Here is a 6,000-nt window from a genome sequence, read left to right as displayed (position 1 = left end):
GTTGACATGTAATGGCACAACCTTGGTATACCAGTGCTCTCTAGTACTTTAACACTACGTATGCAGTCAAAAGAATAATATGCAGGCTTGGTGGAATGCAAACCTAGTTTTGTGACATACCTCTGACCTCTTGTTTGAGATGCAATTAAGTATTAACACTGAATTGGGAAGACTTTTCTAATGTATTGTTTATATGTGTACATTGGGCCATCTTACCTGCCATACTGTTAGTACACTAAAAAGTTGCCAAGATGCCTGGAACTTCACACAGATATGCCTTGTTCCTCTGTTATCAAGCCACAGTATTCCCCCCTCCAAAAGATTTATAGTTCATCAAGGGATCAGGAATAAATATCTGATTCCCCCCCCCCTTTTTATTAAAAACCCTTTTATGCACGTTCGAGGCATCAGAAGATTGTGAACAAACCAACAGCAGTTGTAACCCCCTAAACTCTATTGTAAATATAAATAACTATCCAATAAATTGTATCTACTTTATGATTGTGTAATTTGTATCTTTTACCCGTATACTAGATTACTTGTATAAAATTATATTAACTGCTTTATAGAAATGCAACAAAATGTCACCCAGAAACAGCCTTCCCTCCTTGACCCTGCTGATTCCCCTAAGAATCGAAATGTTGGGCAAATTCCTCTGGCTGTTTCCCAAGCCACATAATCATCAGATTCATTGCGTGTATGTAAAGATACGAGATTTCCCATGCTAGCCAGATTAGCTCAAAACATTTATGTGATTCACCTGAGGCTGAGAGCCTGCTGCCCCAGTGGAAACAAACACTTTAGGTGCATTCATTTGTTAACTCTTTTATTAACAGCCAAGCCCTTGATTTCCCAGGATTTTCTCTTTGTCCCCGGAGTCTTGCATCGCAGCACAGAACTGGACAGTTGAATTAGTAAAAAACTAATCAACATATTATTGGCATTGTCGTCTCCTGGATCACACCCTCTCAGGGGGTGTCTCAGCAGCTGATTGGTCGTTTGCCTGACCAATCCCCAGCCACCATTCTCCCCGTCAAGGGAATCCCTGCCTGGAAGCCGTGACACCAGTAGAGCTGGTGCAGATCTTAGCCAGCCTCTTTTCTAGCCAATCAGAGGAGGGAACGGGAGGTTTGAATGGTTATCAGAACTCTGAAAGATGTCTTCCATTTATCTGAATGCTTATGCTTATACATTTTGAAGCTAATTGCTGGTACTTGCATTATTTTTGGCAAATTGTAATAAACCTATGTGGCTTGTGCTCCACCTGGTGAGTTGGTTTCTCTGTCCTGGCCCTTCTGGTTTATCATACGCTTGCCAGGCACTAATCCTCTTATCCGTGGTCCTAACTAAATAACTTCACCTCCCCAATTACCTTATATTTCTATCAGGCTTATGATGGCCCATTTACACTTTCCCAACCCTTGTATGACAAAACATTACTGGCCTAAATCCTGTTATTAATCCTAATTAGATCAGAACAGTTGAATAAATATAATTTACTTATGTGCTGACTCATTATAAAGCAATGGCTTGAACGATCTGCTCTGTTTAGGATTAAAGAACCAGATCTGTGTGAATCCACCAAATGCTTGTCAGGAAGTGTTACCAAGACTCTTACAAAATATAGTCGGCTCTGTATTAATAGATCCTGTACCCATGGATCAAACCGCCCACATCTTGAAAATATTAACAACTATCCCAAAATGCAAAGTTTGATTTTGCCATTTTATAACAAAGATAGCTTTTTCCTCCACTTATGTCTATAAGGCTGTTTTAACACCCACAGATTTTGATATCCATGTCCTGGAACCAAATTGCATGTGGTAACAAGAGTCCACTGTACATGTGTGTGTAGATAGATGGAAAGATGATAATCTCTTATCTAGAATTCTGAAATTAAAAATAGTTTTTAAAAACCCCTCTAAAAATGCCCATGAGTAGCTGAGACAGTGATACCTTTGTTTTCAATGCACACATACTTTGTTTAATGCATAAACTAATTTAAACTATTATATTATATATAAAATTACCTTGTATAACATGTATTTGAAACATACTGTAAATTAATTTTGTATTCAGACCTGGGTTCCCATCTCCAAGATATCATATTATGTAAATGGAAATAGCCCCAAAATCTTTTACACTTCTGGTCTCCCAAATGATTTCAGGTAATGGATATGATATTCAGGTCCAACACTCTTTATCTGGAATTGCAAAATACTTGGTGCCCGAGATAGTGATACCTTTGCTTTTTGACAGTCTGCATTTTGTTTCATGCACAAAATGATGTAAAATGTTATGTATAAAATTATCTTCAGGTACCATGTATAAAGTGAATATGAAACTTAAATGAATTTGGTGTTTAAACTGGGGTTTCCACCTCCAAAATATCTTAACACTTTTGGTTTCCCAAACATTTTGGATAAGAAATACATGGTATAGGCTGAGAATTCTAAAATCCCAAATACTCAAGACTATCCACCTGAATAATATCTTTACTTTCTATTATTTTGAGGTGATTGACATTATTTAAAATAATAATTTACAATGTATTTATAAAGTGTATATGAAACTAGAGCAAGATCTACCCTGCCATATAAAATCCAAATTATCTGCTTTGAACTGGATTATATGGCAGGGTAGACCCATATAATCCAGTTCAAAGCAGATAATGTGGATTATCTGATTTGATAATCTGAAATATAAGGCAGTGTAGATCCAGCCATAGATGAATGTTATTGTCTCATCTCATAATGTATATGTACATATTTTTAAAAATCCCAAAGTATTTCTGGTTTCCAAGCATTTTGGATAAGGAATACTCAGCTCTGTAGTGCATTTGTCACCATGAACAGGCCTTGTGTGTAGGCTTGCAGGAGAAAAAGTATTGACAGCAATCTGTTTGTGTGTTTTCTATCTTCCATGACTGTGTGTGGGAGCAACCTGTTTCGATGTGTGTCTTTTATTATGTTTTATTCATCCCAACCTTCTGAATCTATGTGAAATAACCAATACACCAAAAGATTGTTGATTAAATGTGAGTGTCTTTATTTAATATTCCACCAAATATTCAGAACTCACATTCATTCCATCAATCTCATTGGTCTCATTAAATGCTAAGTAGTTACTGTATAGTGTTATACAGCTTTTTAATTCTTGCATGTATATTTACGTAGTGATATTTATAAATTAGAAGAAAGGAAAGCTTAGAGAAGAGTATGATGCTGGGGGAAAAGGAAGGAAAAAGGAAGAGGGGCCGACCAAGGGCAAGATGGATGGATGGTATCCTTGAAGTGACAGGCTTGACCTTGAAGGAGCTGGGGGTGGTGATGGCCAACAGAGAGCTATGGCGTAGACTGGTCCATGAAGTCACAAAGAGTCGGAAACAACTGAACGAATGAACAACAACAAATTTATAAATGACATAAATCTTGGAAATGTATGTTATGCTCTAACAAATTATACACACACACACACATACACACACTAGCTGCACCCAGTCACGTGTTGCTATGGCCCTGTCTGGTTAAATGGAAAACAAAGAAAAGAGAAAGAGCTGGTTTATAATCTATGTAATTTTGTAATATTTTTGTTGTTCCATTGTCTGTGAATAATAATAATAATAATAATAATAATAATAATAATAATAATGGTGTAAATAATAATAATGTTTCCTCATCACCTTCCCTATGCGGTCAGTGGTTCCCTTGATGTATGACAAGAACACTTTTCCTCTGGGTGGATCTTGTCTTTATTCTCGTGGCTTGTTCTCGGTCTTGCAGATGTTCTGATGTCTGAGATGGAGGAAACACAGCATACAAACTATCTACAGACCCACCAAGAAAATCCAACAAATGCTACGGTCAGCAAAGGACAAGAGGGATCCTCTCACTTCTGCAGGAGTCTCCCATGTACTATGCAGCTGTGGACAAGTCTACATAGGGACCACCAAACGCAGCAGCATTGCCCAACACACAAATCAAGGAACATGATAGGCACTGCAGACTACTTGAACCAGAGAAGTCAGCCATAGCAAAGCACCTGATGAACCAGCCTGGACACAGCATATTATTTGAGAACACAGAAATGCTGGACCACTCCAACAACCACCATGTCAGACTACACAGAGAAGCCATTGAAATCCACAAGCATGTGGACAATTTCGACAGAAAGGAGGAAACCATGAAAATACTGGTCTGGCTACCAGTATTTAAAACAGGGGTCCTCAAACTTTTTAAACAGAGGGCCAGGTCACAGTCCCTCAAGCTGTTGGAGGGCCGGATTGCAATTTGAAAAAAAAAAAGAATGACTTCCTGTGCACACTGCACATATCTTATTTGTAGTGCAAAAAAACCCCAAAAAACACACACTTAAAAACAATACAATAATTAAAATGAAGAACAATTTTAACAAATATATACTTATTAGTATTTCAGTGGGAAGTGTGGGCCTGCTTTTGGCTGATGAGATAGGATTGTTATTATTATTATTATTATTATTATTAAACTTTATTTGTACCCCGCTAGCCCCGGGAGCCCCCGGTGGCGCAGTGGGTTAAAGCACTGAGCTGCTGAGCTTGTTGATCGAAAGGTCGCAGGTTCGATTCCGGGGAGCGGCTTGAGCTTCCGCTGTCAGTCCTAGCTTCTGCCAACCTAGCAGTTCGAAAACATCCAAATGTGAGTAGATCAATAGGTACCGCTCCGGCAGGAAGGTAACGGCGTTCCATGCAGTCATGCCGGCCACATGACCTTGGAGGTGTCTACGGACAATGCTGGCTCTTCGGCTTAGAAATGGAGATGAGCACCACACGCCAGACATGAGTGGACTTAATGTCAGGGGACTACCTTTACCTTTACCTTTACCTAGCATCTCCCGAAGGACTCGATGCGGCTTACAAAGGCCAAGGCCTCAATACACAACATAACAATGCACTTAAAGCAAATTAAAAACAATTAAAGCAGTATTAAACAACAAAGAACCACAAGCAATAAACAATACATCAAACAAGATAAAAAAACTGGGCCGGGCCAGAGTGAAGGGTACAGGATTAAAAAGTGCTGATGTGACAGGTGATATATAAGGATTATAGGGCAAGTGCAGTGTGTAGTGTGTGGCAGTCTTAATTCTAATAAAGTGCGTCTGGGACTTAGTATTGGAGATTTCCTAATCGGGAAAGGCACATTGGAACAGCCAGGTCTTCAAGTTCTTTCTGAAGACTGCCAATGTAGGGGCCTGTCTAAGATCTTTGGGGAGAGTGTTCCAGAGACGGGGGGCCACCACGGAAAAGGCCCTGTTTCGTGTCCCCACCAAATGTTGTGTGCTTTCAAGTCATTTCAGACTTAGGTTGACCCTGAGCGAGGGCCAAGTAAATCATCTCTAAAATTGGAACAGCACAACAACAGAGAGGAAACAAACAAGGCCATCTAATCATCTCTCAACAAAAGATTGCTGCAGGCACTGCCAGGCCATCAAATGCTAATCAAGGTGGTGAGTTGCAACATTCACACCTAGCTCCAACATACAAGAGTCCTTTGTCCCACCCTGGTCATTCCACAGATATATAAACCCCTTTTTTCCTAGTTCCAACACACCTCACTACCTCTGAGGATGCTTGCCATAGATGCAGGCGAAACGTCAGGAGAAATGCCTCTGGCCCATGACCATATAGCCCTAAAAAAAACCTATTGTATTTTGAGTAGCTGTGTAGAAGTGGTAGCTTCATTCAAAGGAAGGCCTGTAATATAAACATGTGAGATGTGAGAAATAAGACCTTTTGTATCAGGCCTGGGCCAACTTGGGCCTTCCCGCCAGGTGTTTTGGACTTCAACTCCCACAATTCCTAACAGCCTACCGGCTGTTAGGAATTGTGGGAGTTGAAGTCCAAAACCCCTGGCGGGAAGGCCCAAGTTGGCCCAGGCCTGCTGGAGTGTTTGCTGAGAGAGGCGGGAAGCTGAGGCGGGAAAGGCGAGGCCTAGTCCCTCCCTTGGTCCCTCCCTCCTT

The sequence above is a fragment of the Anolis sagrei genome, chromosome 5 (genome assembly GCF_037176765.1).
Source record: "Anolis sagrei isolate rAnoSag1 chromosome 5, rAnoSag1.mat, whole genome shotgun sequence".
In the NCBI taxonomy this organism is placed as follows: domain Eukaryota; kingdom Metazoa; phylum Chordata; class Lepidosauria; order Squamata; family Dactyloidae; genus Anolis; species Anolis sagrei.
Note: the sequence above shows the minus strand (reverse complement) of the source record.